This window comes from Cryptomeria japonica, chromosome 11 (genome assembly GCF_030272615.1).
Source record: "Cryptomeria japonica chromosome 11, Sugi_1.0, whole genome shotgun sequence".
NCBI classification, from domain to species: domain Eukaryota; kingdom Viridiplantae; phylum Streptophyta; class Pinopsida; order Cupressales; family Cupressaceae; genus Cryptomeria; species Cryptomeria japonica.
The window spans coordinates 566958680-566974799 of NC_081415.1; the positions used below are offsets into that span (position 1 = coordinate 566958680).

Genomic DNA, 16120 nt, shown 5'->3' on the forward strand with positions numbered 1-16120 from the left:
GAACTTTACAAGTTTGGGTCAAGAAATTCAGAAAATGGAAGCCATGAACAATGGATCACTTCCTCCAAAATTCTGGAACCCTTACAAATGAGAAGAAATGGGAATAAAAAGGAGAGGGAAGAAAATCAAATCTACAACTGAAATTGCCAAGTATCTCCTCTCTAACTGAATTTCACTCCCATGGAAACTACTCTCGAAACATCCCACATTTGTCAAAATTAACTACCTAACCGGATTTCTCATTCCGAGAGCTTTCCGGCGATATATAACACTTCATATTTTGGCCAAAAATGAGACCCTGGGCGAATTAATCCTCAACATGTGCACAGTCATTTAAATTTTTGAATTTTCTCTATAGTGGAAACTATATCATTAACTAATTTTAATTTTGATTTTTGCTTCTTTTGTGCCTGATGCCTTGCCATGTGGTGGGACCTGATTGGTTGATGGGGTCGACTGGGCGCCACTTGGGATGACACCTCGTCACTCTGCGACGTGTCTGCTTGCTTGTCGTCCACCTAGGCACCACCTGTACACCATGTCATCACCACATCATTGCAACTGGACTGCCACCTCACTGGGGCCCACTTGCTAGACCGTTGACTGGACCTGCCACCTGGCTTTTACCATTTCGCAGCCTTTATCCGGCGTGCATCTCCACTCCATGAAACCACACAGGCTGTCGATCTGCTCCAAACTTTCTCACTCTTTAACCTTCTGCATTTTTGCTATTTTGCGTTTTGCTATTTCGCGGACCTTAATTGATGAGCAACTTTCCTTCGCAAAACAACGCGGATCATCCAATCGGCTAGAACCTGCATGATCTTTACCCTTTTCACCATTTCACAGGTTTAACTGGTGAGAACCTTCGACCTCTGAAATCATGCGCTTTGTCAGATCCTCTGCAACCTGCTCACTGGTTAAGTCGGCCCTTCTCTGCAAAATTTGCCTGTTTGCCTTAGGATGCATGCCTCCGTGGGGTCACCTCCTTCATCACCTTGAGATCCATGCCCATGTGTGGGCCCACCTTGGATGCCCATAGGCACCATCCGTCAAAAGCCTTGAGGCTTTGAGATTATACTTGGGTAAGGCCTTGGTTATAAATATTAAAACTTTCCCTCCCACCACCAATGTGGGATAATATCCTTTTGCCTTGTAATGCACTTTCAAAGTTTTTCCTGAGAGTTTTAATGCCATCTTGAACTTTGTTGAAGATTTTGATGGAGTTGAATATCGTTTTGCCTTGTAATGCACTTTCAAGGTTTTGCTTGAGAGTTTTAATGGCATCTTGAACTTTGCTGAAGATTTTGATGAAATTTTCAACTCCATAGAGAGGGAGGACTGGCCAATTGCATTGGTTCTAAGGTTTTTTTTAATCCCTTGTGTGGCCTCCAAACACCACATAGAAGGCCCTTTGCATTTGTTTGAAAGTTTATAAATCTTCCACCTTTCATGCACTCAAGGAGGGGGGCTTTGTCAAATCACATTTTGCTTGCTACTATAAAAACCATACATGTATGTATTGCTATGACTTCGATCTTGCTGATCCATCAATTAAAAAGAGCTTCCACAATGGAAATTTAAGAGATGATGCTAGCTTCTCAATATTTGACCTAAGCTCTTCTTTTGGAAGAGGAGTGAATTTATTAAAGAGTGGAGCAATAAGAACTGGGTACAAAGACATCATCACAATTGATAAAACCAGTGTAAATGCCCAGAGGTAAGTTGCTAAGTATGGACCTCCTTCCTGGACAATTATGACCACTGTGGAAACAATTGGTGGTCCAAGCAAAACCATAAGACCCAAACTAATGAGCATGTCTCTAAAAAATAGCGAAATTGTTTGTTATTAAACCCATGTTGATACTCAAAGACGAAGGTTGAATACAATGAGAAGTGAAGATCTATAAATTGAGACCATAGAGTAATAGCTAGCAAAAATCCTATCGTATGAATGATTTCATTTTGAGGATCCAACCCTAACTTTAAAACTACAACTTCTGATTTCTACCAAACCCATGGTAGCACTCTAAAACGTAAGATTAAAGAGTCTGCAATGATTACCACTGCAACATGGATAAAGTGAAAGCGACTCTTGTCAATGCTAAAGGCCCTAGACTTTTCAAACTTCTCTTTGCTCACCACTCCTTGTATTTGGTTGCAATCAGTCATAACTATTTGGCAATGGAGTTATAAAGGCCATTATAGATGGAAGATGATGGAAGACACCAGCCATAAACTCTTCCCCAATTTTAGACATACCATACTGCATCACGTTTCTTGCCATCCTTCCATAAACTTAGATGTACACAACAACCAGAACCAATATGCATCGAGAAGTATTTGAGAAGGAAAGTTGCACGTAGAGACCTTTTGTTTGCTACTGCCCTTACAGATTTTCATAGGAAGACTACATTGTCAGCAACACATACACAAGAAGAATACCCGAATGCTACTTCAAATTGACCATCTCCTGCCTCTACATGCAGCTACTCTACAGAAATATGCATGCTTTGAAGAGCTTAAAGAACTTCTAACAGAACAGGTGATGCACCATCAAAGGCTACAGCTGAGTAGTACAATGTGGAATCAATTGCAATCCAATTGTTCTTATCTTCCCTTCTTAGAAGATAAAAATTGCTCTCAAAACCAGTACCTACAACCAAACCAAATTCTTCTTCCAATTTAGTTGCAATTCTTCTGAAACTTGTCCTTGGACAATAGTCCCAAGGTTGGCCGGGTGTTGAATGCATATCAACCAATACCATTTTCTCTTGGTCGGTCCAGGGGATACAACACAGTGTTGATATATTAGGCATTAGCCGAATCTCACCCACAACAATTTGATGGGAACCTTGAGCAGGGCTATCTATAATTACCAAGAACAATTTTGTTGTTTTTAATGCACGGGCCTGAGCCAGGTCAGGTCCCAAAGTGGGCTCGACTAAAAAAAATTTCATTTTCATACAACTGGCCTTCGAAATGCTTTAGACACCTCAAACAAACCTCTAGAAATGATGAACATCATTTTCAGATCATCAGACTGAAATTTTGCAACATTCAGGCAATTATGCCACATTTTCGCATTTAATCGTGAAGACGTAATTTTCAAAACTGTCAAAACACCTTTCTGGATTTCGCCATCTGACAGGTGTGTACTCTGATATGCAAGCATGAAATCTACCAAACGATTTCTCAAAATGAGTCCTGAGTGAAGTGATATTAATTGGCAAAAATGCCCAACTAGCTTTGTTGACACTGTGGACCTGACGAAGTCAATGTTCTGGCAACACATGATGCCTTTTTCAAAAATATCAAACGACCTTCATAGGCCCTCAAATTTGAAACATAGTTACCTTAAAGTATATATTAAAACTTAGAATTCTCAGTTTGATCACTAGACTGACAAGATGCAAATGGCACGCTCATAAAAATGGCTACATTAACGGATATGGCACTGAAAGTACGGAAACTGAAAATGATAGTGTAAAGCGGAAAATCGCGATCGAACCCTAGTTGCTCTCCCCTCTTCCAACTCCAAGGAGAGAGAAGGGAGATTCACTAGGGTTGATGGTTTTCACTTAGGGGAGAGACTTTACATTCAAAAGAGGGGTTGAAACCCACAAGATCCAATCCCACACAATGCAAGATTGGATGCTAAATGTGTTTCAAGGGTTAAGAAAGCAAGGCTACCCTCTTTTGTAAAGAATGTTGATAGAAGAATTAAGCTAGGAATGCATAGAAAATGACAAATATTCGCTTATAAACTGAGATAGGGATATAGGATGAAGCTGCGGACCTGGAATTAGTAGTAAAATGTCGATACAGCGCTGTCTTGCAAATTTGAGCAAAAGTTGTCAGGACGATGGTGCCCGAGCGCCACGGTCCTCCGAAAAATCAACAAAATGAAGGGGGATCTGTTCTTCTCTGCACAAGGATTCTAGATCTTTAATTTCATCCGCGTACCTGCAACCTACACACAGAAAAGCGAAGACGATTGGGGGGTTAGGGATTAGGGGTTTGCCTTTAGGTCAAACCCCGGTTTTGGAATTAACCAAGAAATTAGCAATGCTGTAAATGTAAATGTCTGTAATGTAAAACAAGTACTAATACCTTGTTGTAAGGATGTTTGTATCCTTATGTGCGAAGGTATAGATGTTCTATGTTGTATGTTGTAGTAGTATGTAGTAAGTGATCTCCTCTTCAATGGTTGAATCCTTGTATTGAATGCAACACTTAGCCTTGAATGGAGACTTGAAATGATCAATTGCTTGAAGGAATGCTTGAATGCTTGAATGCTTGAGTATAATTTCCACGCTTTTTCCATCATGTCGAATGAAAGAGGAAAATGTAGTTTATATACTTGTCAATTAGGGCTGATAGACTGATTTTCCCGACCTTAGGCCGACTAGGAAAGACAATTTTCCAATTTGCAAACATAAAGACCCGAAGTCCAAAAGAGACCGGGCCCAAAATAGGACCCAGGGACCAGGACGTTGGGCGCCATGGTCCTGGGGGACTAGGGTGCTGCTGGGCACCCTGGTCCTGAAGGACCAGGGCCCTGGGCGCTCTGGTCCCACCTCCCAGGACAGCAGGGTGCAAAGGAGGTTCAGGCCAGGGTGTAAGAAAATGCAGTTTTTGGTGTCATAATCAGGTTTCGGGGTCTCCATTCAGGTTGCGTGTTGCGTCGCCATCGTGAAGACCGAAATGCAGTCAAAATTGCAAGTGTCGCAATTTTAGGACACTACATTTAGCCCCCACTTTAGCGGGAGTATGTATGCTCATACTTCCAGTAAAGTACAAGGAAACAATATTGAAAGACTTTCACCACGTCAAGGAGGCAAGACACACCAAGCCCCCAGTGGACTAAGGATCTAACGACTTCGATTGACAAAGTATAAAGGAAGATCACGAGGGAGAACCATGACTGTCAGTAATAAGGTTCCCTCACTATGAGTCATGCAAGAAAGATATCAAAAATTTTCAAGGCAAAGCTAAATTTGTCAAGAAATTTTCATGTATCCTGAAGGGATAGACAGGGTGTATGCCCCCCTATGTTAAAGCGATCACACATGCCTCAACGGGGGTGATTGTTTTAACGTAGTGATACACATAAGAAATGAGAAAGGAAAGGAGCACGTTATCGCAAGGATTTAGCCCCCAAGTGTGAGATAAACCCAAGGATAATAGATACAAAACACAAAGCACGAGGTGACTTCGCTTTCCTTGGGGTCAGTATGCTGTATGATAAGTCATGTATATATATCATATGTATGTATGCATAATTGTTCTTCATTCCCCAATCAAGGAAGGTCACCTAGAAGAAGGGAACACATGTGTCTTTTGAGTCAACATGAGAGAGACCAAAAGAGATCTCAATGCTTTGCATCGTCCTCAAGTAGACAACACTAAGGAAAACAAATAGAAGAATGAGAATAACATATAGAAGAAGTAACACAAGAGAGGAGGAGAGAATCTGCTATGCTAATGTAACTAGTCTAGCACGTCATCTACCCCCCAATCTTGCTGACCAATGTTTCGAGAAGGTAGGGAACACGCTAGAGGAGGAACATCCAACACAGTAGATGGAGCTATCACAAGATCCAAACAAGGGCTATGTTCATGTTCCAAGCCACGTTGTTCTTGTCTAGGAGCTAGGATAAGTGCTTTAGAAAATTCATTAGATAAATGGTTATCAATATCAACAAGTTCATATTCACTATTAGAAGCAAGAGGAGTAACATTTTCATCATGAATAACATTTTCATCTATAGCATCATCAAGATTTATAAAAATAGGGCCTTTAATTCGCACAGGATCAAGACCATCATGCATCTTATGTTTTGGAGATTTTGGAGAAAATGGAATAATGCTTGTTGAAGGTGTTTTTGGAGATTGCAAAGTTTGAGAAGCAGCTGCCTGAGCTCTAAGATGATGCTTTCATCGGCGTTCACGTGCCGAACGATTTCGTCTAGTCTTAGTAGGAAGTTGAGAAGATTGAGGAGGAGGAATGTTCTCATCCTTATCACTTGGGTGTTTAGGTTGTGGTCTCTTAGGTTGAATAATAGGAGAAGAGGAAGGTCTCTTCTCTCTATAAAAGGAAGGAGGAGGAACTGCTCCATATAAGGGAGGAATATTTGGTTTAGGAAGGAGACCAAGTCCATCATGACGAGGAGGGATAGGTCTACTTTTAGGAAGTTTATTAGATATAGGCATAGTCACATCCATAGGAATGGGTTGGGAATCTTCTTGAGGAAAGACATTGGTTTTATCTTTCAAAGGAAGAACTTCCTTCTCAAGAATGATAGGAATATCAAGTTTGGGTGTTCTAGGTTCACTTAGAGATAGGATCATATCTGTTTTCCACTTTTGATAAGATTTGAAAACATGATCACTTCGCGGAGGAAGAGATTGGAATTGTTTAGGCCAAAAGTAATCAATAGGAACGCTAGAAGTTCTTTCAGCTGGTTTAAAGAGACTATGATTGACAGTAACAACTTCACCATTATGGGGAAATTTCAAACACTTATGAATAGGAGAAGCAATAGCTTTCATGGAAGATAGCCAAGGATAGCTAAGCTTCACACGAAATTGTTCGGAAGATGGAATAATAGCAAAGTTCACATCAAGGGATTTGTTATGGACCTCAATAGGCAATGTAATAGAACCAATTGCAGGAGAAGAAAATGCATCAAATAGTTTCACAGTCACATCTGTTTTGTCATATATCACTTGATTCAATTGCAAAGTAAAAAGAAATTCTTCAGTAATAACATTAACCATGCACGAAGGATCAATAAGCACTCCACGGCAAGGTGTATTCTTGACTTTTGCAACTATGTATAAAGGACCATCAGGTGCCCTAATGGTTTCACTGGAATCAAATGTGATGGAAGGTTCTTTAGGGTTTTCTTGCTGCTCTACAAAGTTAATCACATTCAGAGTCATAGACACAAGACCATCAGATGAAAGAGAGGAATCATTAGCCACAATTGCATTAGAGGTATGAGAAGGTAATGGATCAATGAAAATCTGAAGATTTTGATTAGGAGGAGCTACAGATGTATTGCCTTTATCATTCACTCCAGAAATAAAAATAGTATTATTATCAATCAAATCTTGAATTTTACCCTTTAAAGAAAAACATTTTTCAGTATCATGCCCAGGCTGACGATGAAATTGACAAAAAGATTTGTTATCAAAATAAGGTGAAGTAATCTTTGCAGCATCAATTTGCCTTATAGGAGGAAGTGTAAGCACATTTTGTTCCAATAACTTATTCATAATACTATGCAATGATTCATTCAAAGGAGTATACTTTCTTTCTTTCTTGAAAAATTTAGAAATAGGAGGCACACCTGATGCTGCATTCACATTGTTGTTGATGATGTTTTCATTGAATTTGATGGAATCTCTGTTCGGTTTAAACTTCCCAAATGGTTGTTGAATGCTATCACCCTTATCACTCAGAGCCATAGGATGTGATTGTTCCATTTGACTCACAGCCAGTTGATAATTGTGAAGAGTTGCACACAACTGTTGGAAAGAAGTAAACTCAGAAAACAAAAGTTTGTCTCGAATATCTTTTTGTAAATTAGAAATAAAGATTCTTTGAATATCATTGTCAGGCACTGGAAAGGAAATTTAAGCATACAAATGCTTATATCTACCAATGAAATCAGTCACTTTTTCTTTAACACCTTGTTTACAATGCATTAAATCAATCAAAGTAACTTTAGGACTTATATTGTTTTGAAATTGTTGAATGAAAGCATTTGCAAGTTGTTCGAAAGAAGTAATAGAGTAGGAAGGCAACGAGCAATACCATTGTAGGGCTTTATCTCTTAATGTTCTAGTGAACAATTTTGCAAGCAACCTTTGGTCATAAGCAAAATCAGTACATATTGTTTGAAAAGTCTTAACATGTGTTAGAGGATCACCTTTACCATTATAAGGCTCCAAATGCAGGATTTCAACATGTTTAGGAGGGATAGCTCGAACAATGTCAAGAGAAAGTGGGCTCGCAACATCAAATGTGGGCACACTAAACTTAGATTGATTCATAGAGGCAATTTGTTGCTGTAAAGAAGAGATAGTTTGTGCAAGATTGTTAATGGTCGCTTCAGTCGAAGAGTTCATATTAGATGTGTTAGATTGAGATGGAGGTGTTATGTTATTGAAAGAAGGTAAAGAGTAAGGTGGTGGGACTCTATGATAATTAGTCATAGGAGATGATTGGACAGGAGGAACACTACAAGGAGGAATGGAATGATTGAATGAATTGCCCCCTTGCATCATGTTCATTTGTGGAGATGTAATAGGAACACTCATTGAAGGGACGAATGAAGAAATCAGATTGAATGAAGAAAGAGGGTTAATTGAAGAGGAAGGATTGCCCCCATGACTAGTGATCATAGGAGGAATGTCTTGTGTAGAAGTAGCCATTATGTTTGATGTAAAGGTAGGTACGCTAGCAATAGAAGTCATCAAAGGAATAGAATGATTGACTTGAGTAGGAGGTTGTGTATAACCCAAATTTTCAGCACAACTCTTCATAGGCATCACATTCGAATCCACAATGTGTGCCATACCACGCAAAATATCAATTCCATTCTTATCACTTTGAAGCATACGTTTTAGACCCTCAATTAAAGGAAGAGCTTGACTATCAGGGTATTCTTGAGACATCCATTGTCGAAAATCATCAAATTGGTTATCCAATTTCGAAAGTTGTTCTTCAGAAACCTCATGGAGAGCTTCTTCATCATTAGGAGGATTAGAGGAATTACCCATGTCCTCGTTAAAAAGGCTATTCAAATTAGGTTCCATCTCCTCAGTAGTTAAACCTCGGAAAGACTTAATTCTACAGCTTCGTCTAACGGGAATAGTGTAAGTAGGACTTATTGTTCTAAAACTCATGCACTAAAGAGAGAGAGAAAGTTTTGAATTTAGAGGTAGCAATTTTCAGTAAAATCAGCCAATCTTCTGGATTTAAGCTGTTAAATACAATCAGGACAATCTCCCAAAATTTCAGAAAAAATGTTAGGGACCGTGGCGCTTCAGAGTGCACATGGTCCCAGCAACTTTTTTTGAAATTTGTAGGGATGAAAGTTATGATGATTTTGGAGCTAATCTGAAAAAATTGAGTCATTTTACGATCTGTAGATAGGCCAAATTAAAGTTGCAATCTCGAAATTGAACCCTACCAAGATTGTCGAAAAATGCAAAAATTTGAATTTTGAAAAAGAGAGGGAAACTGAAATTTTGAATTTTATGATCTTAGAGGGAATACCAAAAGCAATGCAAGTTTTGAAATTCAAAAGTTGACTCAATTTCACGCAAAATTCAATTTTGGAAGCAGAAATCAAAGTTGTTGTAGTTAAGCACTTAATTTCAAAAGTCACAGATTGCAAGAATTTGAATAAAGCACTAAAATTTTGAATGAATGCAAACACACTTTTTAGATTTAGGACAGTAAGAACACAATTTTGACACAAAATTTGAATTTCAATGATTTTTGAATGATTAGAAGCGTTAATCCAAGCAATCCCTAGACCAACTTTGACTTTAATTTTGAAAGTGTTATAATTGATAAAATCAACCAAAATTCTAGATTTAAGCAGGAAAATACAGTAAGATCTAGCTCCCGAAATTTTGGAAAAAATGTCAGGGACGATGGCGCTCGGAGTGCACATGGTCCTCGCAACTTTTTTCCAAATTTTTAGGGATGAAAGATATTGTGATTTTATTGCGGAATCCAAAGTTACAGCTGATTTGGGGATGTTTTGATCAGTGAAATTGTCGGACAAATGTTGAATCAAGAGGGTTTCAAAAATTAGGCTTTTGACACTTAACCACTTAATTTTCAAAATTAAAGCACAAATATGAATTGATAATTTCTAATAGAAGGGCAGATCTGAAACAAGCATTAATAATTAAACATTTCACAAGTTTAATTACTTAAAAAGGAAATTTAGGGTTTTTATGCAATTAACCTCTAAAATTTTGCAAAAGATCAACATGGAAATGTAATCAAGGAATCCAATTTTCAGATCTAACTATGAATAATCAGAAAGGATGTTCACGTCGGGTTCACCAAAATGTAAAGCGAAAAATCGCGATCGAACTCTAGTTGCTCTCCCCTCTTCCAACTCCAAGGAGAGAGAAGGGAGATTCACTAGGGTTGATGGTTTTCACTTAGGGGAGAGACTTTACATTCAAAAGAGGGGTTGAAACCCACAAGATCAAATTCCACACAATGCAAGATTGGATGCTAAATGTGTTTCAAGGGTTAAGAAAGCAAGGCTACCCTCTTTTGTAAAGAATGTTGATAGAAGAATTAAGCTAGGAATGCATAGAAAATGACAAAGATTCGCTTATAAACTGAGATAGGGATATAGGATGAAGCTGCGGACCTGGAATTAGCAGTAAAATGTCGATACAGTGCTGTCCTGCAAATTTGAGCAAAAGTTGTCAGGACGATGGCACTCGAGCGCCACGGTCCTCCGAAAAATCCGCGAAACGAAGGGGGATCTGTTCGTCTCTGCACAAGGATTCCAGATCTTCAATTTCAGCCGCGTACCTGCAACCTACACATAGAAAAGCGAAGATGATTGGGGGGTTAGGGATTAGGGGTTTGCCTTTAGGTCAAACCTCGGTTTTGGAATTAACCAAGAAATGAGCAATGCTGTAAATGTAAATGTCTGTAATGTAAAACAAGTACTAATACCTTGTTGTAAGGATGTTTGTATCCTTATGTGCGAAGGTATAGATGTTGTATGTTGTATGTTGTAGTAGTATGTAGTAAGTGATCTCCTCTCCAATGGTTGAATCCTTGTCTTGAATGCAACACTTAGCCTTGAATGGAGACTTGAAATGATCAATTACTTGAAGGAATGCTTGAATGCTTGAATGCTTGAGTATAATTTCCACGCTTTTTCCATCATGTCAAATGAAAGAGGAAAATGTAGTTTATATACTTGTCAATTAGGGCTGATAGACTGATTTTCCCAACCTTAGGCCGACCAGGAAAGACAATTTTCCAATTTGCAAACATAAAGACCCAAAGTCCAAAAGAGACCGGGCCCAAAATAGGACCCAGGGACCAGGGTGCTGGGCGCCATGGTCCTGGGGGACTAGGGCTCTGGGCGCCCTGGTCCTGAAGGACCAAGGCGCTGGGCGCTCTTGTCCCACCTCCCGGGACAGCAGGGTGCAAAGGAGGTTCAGGCCAGGGTGCAAGAAAATGCAGTTTTTGGTGTCATAATCAGGTTTCGGGGTCTCCATTCAGGTTACGTGTTGCGTCACCATCGTGAAGACCGAAATGCAGTTGAAATTGCAAGTGTCACAATTTTAGGACGCTACAGATAGCTAAATGAACCTTTTTGCAAACTGACTAAACAGATTGGTAGGAGCCTGAAACTAGAAACATAGCTCATCATTTATATCAGCACTAACCTGGAAGAAACATTTTGACATGATTCTTAGTGAGGCAACTTTTACACTTGTGCGAAATAGGGCTCTGACTAGCTGTCAAAACAGGGACTAGTCAAACCACACAAGCTGCAAACGGATTTGGCTTTGAAAACTGAGCAAATGGATTCATCAAGACTTGAAATTTTGCCGGGTAACTCACTTTTACGCATACAATTGAATCCATTTTGAAATTCTCCATGATGATCAATAGGGCAAAAGATGTAATCGCTCTAAGTAGGCTACTCAATAAAATCTGCATTTGTGCCTAAAATGCACTTTCAACTCACCCCTCAAAATGGGTACCTTATAAACTTATCCAAATTGAATTCTAAAAGTTGCACATCACTGCATAGGCCAAATGAAATGTGTAGGAAAAGAATCCCGAGCCATACTCCTTGAAAATCAACTGGCTCCACTTTACCCTCTCGCAAACTAGGCCATTCAAATTGATTTATTTTAATCATTTGGAAATGCAAGGCAAAATTTTGAAATGGGCCTCTAAACTTTGACTCAATTTTAAATAGTCCCAATAGTGACTCTGACTGGGGATGGTTGATTTCAAGATCAACACAAGAGTCTGGATATTTTTGGTTGAGCAGACCACCCAAAAATGGATCATTCTTCTCTTCTCAAAAACAAGGCTTCCTTATTCTACCCAAGCAGTAGGGCACCTTATTGAAAACCACACAACTGAAAGCAAAGCAACTATACAAGAGATACAAACACACTCCCAACTGATTATAACTACTCCACTTACAAACATTTACCTCAGTCAAAAATCTGATTTTCATCACTCGATATCCTGATCCAAATAGAGGCACCTTTGAATAACAACTGAGGATAATTCTTATAATCAACCTCTGTTGTCTCATTACTGTAACAGCTGGTGTGCATACCTCTTGTCTGATTCTGAACTTTGTAATCACACACTACTTCAAAACAAGTAAAAACATGAGACAATTCACCATAGAGGCCTTCACACAAGCTACAATACACTTCACTATCCCAATCAATTCTACCATTTGCAAGAGCATCATCATGCTGAATCTCAAAAATAAAGCATTCATTTTCAACATTATAATTCCCATCAGTACATGCCTTATTACCACTTAAATCAATAGAATGAGGGACACTACTAATCGACTGAAGCAAACAAGGAACATAAATGTTACAATCCGGATGTGATACTTCACTATGCTGATCACAGTCCATACTCTCCTTGTTTATCAAATTGAAAACCTCTGCATTCTCAACATCCCATTCATGGAAAAGAATGCATACCTCTGGCTAAAGAAAATCCTCAGCTAAGTCTTCCTCATTGAGGCTTACATCTACCTGAAACATTTCCATTTGTGGTTTGAAAAAGTCATCCCATAACCCATGCCTCTTGTCTTCATCATGAAGTAATTTTTTACAACCCATGTTACTACTGTTTGAAACTACATCAGTATTACAAATTTGTTCCACACAAGGGGAAACTTCATCATTTTCATCAATGAAATCAGCACCATGGATATTAGTATAAAAAAAAAATAACTCCAAATCTGGCTCAAGCATACTATTAGCATTCACATCCTCATCATGGTACTTGAAATTCTAAAAGCACTCCAATGTGGGTTCATTTAAATCTGAAAATAGAACATTATCAACACTATCACATACATTCTTATCTTCAAAAACACTTTCATTTTCAGATTCATAACTAAGGTACATAACTTGGTCTTCTATTATATCATCTTCACAAGATGAATAATAAGAATTCTCATAGCCATTATCAGCTGCATAACTGGCATTCATTTGCTGATCAAAAGAAAGTGAAACACTTGTGCCAAGATCATTCACATTCTAAAATTGATCTTCATTGTTCATTTGCATACCTTCAAGGTGCTGGGAGTAGAACTCATTGTCCTCATAATCAGTAACACCACTCCATTCTGAAACACATTCATCACTGGGTATACTTGCACTGAACACATTATCAACATCATTCACAATTTCATTTTCAGATTTATCAGACTTAACCAAAATCTGATTTTCATCATATTGCACAACTTCACTTACATAATCAGCAACATTTGGTGATCCTTCAGTATTTGGTATTTGAACATCAAATACATCAGCAACATTTAAAGATAGATGGTCATCATTACCATAATTTTCATTATTGTTAACCTTAGGAGATGCATGATTAACTTGGTAATTTGTAGTCACATAGTCAACATAACTGGCATACAAATCAAATGGTACATATCCTTTGTATATATCAATCTCCGTATCAGCATTATCACAACATTGCACACTAATCATTCCATCATTACTATGAGAGGTGACTAGCATTAACATCAGAGGATCTTGACTCTCATTCAAATTTGAAGCACATGCATCAACAAAACCATTCGGAACTACAAAACTTGATGCACCTAGAGACGAAATGATTGGTTGAGCTTCACATGGTATTTCACCATTGAAGGCATTTTGATAAGAAACTACAACAGACACAAATCTCTTGGCTATCCCAAATTTCAAATTATTTTCAATGTCTCTAGCTATGTTAAAAGCTGAATACAAAGTCTAAGGTTCTTTGTTTCTCAATAGGAAACCCATCTTCTTACCAGAAGCACTCATATAGCTATCCAGACATATCGTATCATCAAACCTATACTTTCTAGAAATTTTAGTCAATGCTTGTAAAAATCTGATGTTAAATGTTGGTACCAATTCATCTTCCCTGATTTGTATATAAGTGAATTCTTTCAGCAAGTCATAATCACTCACCTTCTCATCGAATTGATCCATGAAATCTGAAATCAATTCTTCCCATGAGGTAATAGAATTCACTGGCAAAAAAGAAAACCAATCTCTTGCATCTTCTTTCAATGACTAAACAAACAATTTCATGCATATATCTTCCTGACAAATTTCAAATTCTCCTATCAAATCTGAAACTCTTTTCACATGCAGACATGCTAATTCTAATTTTTTCCCACTAAATATAGGCAAATACTTTCTGATTTCTGTGGGTATGGGATTTGGGTAACCCGGAATACCTTCAAAGTTTAGAGGAGCATAATACTTCATACTGAAACTCTTTCTATTACATGGTTGTTCCGGTTTACTAGGCATGGCTCTATGTGGAAATACACAAGGCTGAAAAACTTCACTGCTCATTTTTTCCTACTTCCACAAATGACTATACAATCCTGTATAAAAAACTGAAACTCTTCAAGCACATATCATCATCCAAATCTATTCATAATATTGCTTGACACAAAGTTTTTCCAAATTTGCATACTACGAAGGGTAACATACACTGAATATTTTAGCAGCATAGATATGCAAATCAATTTTGAGATCCTCTCTTTCCCTCTCAACTAGTGTTATTCACTAAATGGGAAAACAACATTACACATTCTAATTTTCAGAACAAACATCTTTGCATTTGAAACCTCTGAAAATACCTGGAGATTTGTAGCTATAAACTCTTGTAGATCTGGAAATTTACTTCACTTTTAGCACGGTCTTTTACATCAAAGTCGCCACCTCTTACACAGAGGATATTTTGAACAGCAGAACCATTCAATCACAAATTTAATTCTCTTTACTCATTCGATCTTGCTGCAACAAACACTCTTCCAGGCTATTTAATACTGGTATGAACCACAAAGTCGCCACCCAATAAGGAATTGGGGAAAAATTTGCATACAGCTGCAAGGAAATCTTACAACTCTCAACAATATAAATTCACTGTTACTCCTTCATAAAATATGATATAAACACATATCATTCTATAGATCCAGAACAAGGAGCATTTTATAACTCATAAATTCAGTGTCACACTCTATGCATACACAATGGACAAACTAGCTGGATATGAAATTGACAAGACTAGGGACACATTCAACCTCTAACCATATCAATCAAGCATTTATATCCATTTGTTTCCCTAGCAGAGTCACCATTTTTGTTGTTCACCAAAAGTGATAACCCAAGTATACCTGCAATCCTTCTATGGAATGGCAAATTTTAGTCTATGAAACACATCAGGGCTTGGACAACATAACATAGGACCCTAATTGATCCTCCTGCACTTCAGGTTCTATTAGACCTAGGGGGGACACCCTTTGATGCTTTGAATACAACAATTACAAACACATAACTGCATCAACACTAAGCAGATAGATCATTTCACAAGCTCACCAAATCTAGAAACACACTATAGATTGGCTAGATCTATATAAATCATAAATGAAAACAGAGTTTGGAATGAGAAGAACACACCCCTAAACATAAAGGGAAATAGATTTGTCTTTTAAAATATAAATCTGAAACCATCCCCAAATCTGTCAAACACCAGTGCCTTGTTCATTGCGCAATAGAGTCACACACACAGAACTACAAAATGTCAATCACCACTGCAAATTGGTTTTCCTTACAAAATATCCTTGCATTATTACCTTGTACTAATGCATTACTCAATCCATTCATAAAATTATCAAATCTCGGACACATTCCATTGTTTATGACTGATTATAGAATTTAAACTCTTCATTGAAGAATGCCTACAAACAATCATACAATCTGCTTGAGATGACAAATTATAAGCCTCCTTGAGGATTCAATTCATAACAATGAAATACATACACAGAGA

The 16120-nt window shown here is 38.0% G+C and overlaps 1 pseudogene; it reads right to left on the reverse strand.

Annotated features, from left to right (window-relative positions):
* Positions 1–1476: 1476 nt before the first annotated feature.
* LOC131027758 (CAAX prenyl protease 1 homolog) lies at positions 1477–2172 on the reverse strand (annotated as a pseudogene).
* Positions 2173–16120: the final 13948 nt, after the last annotated feature.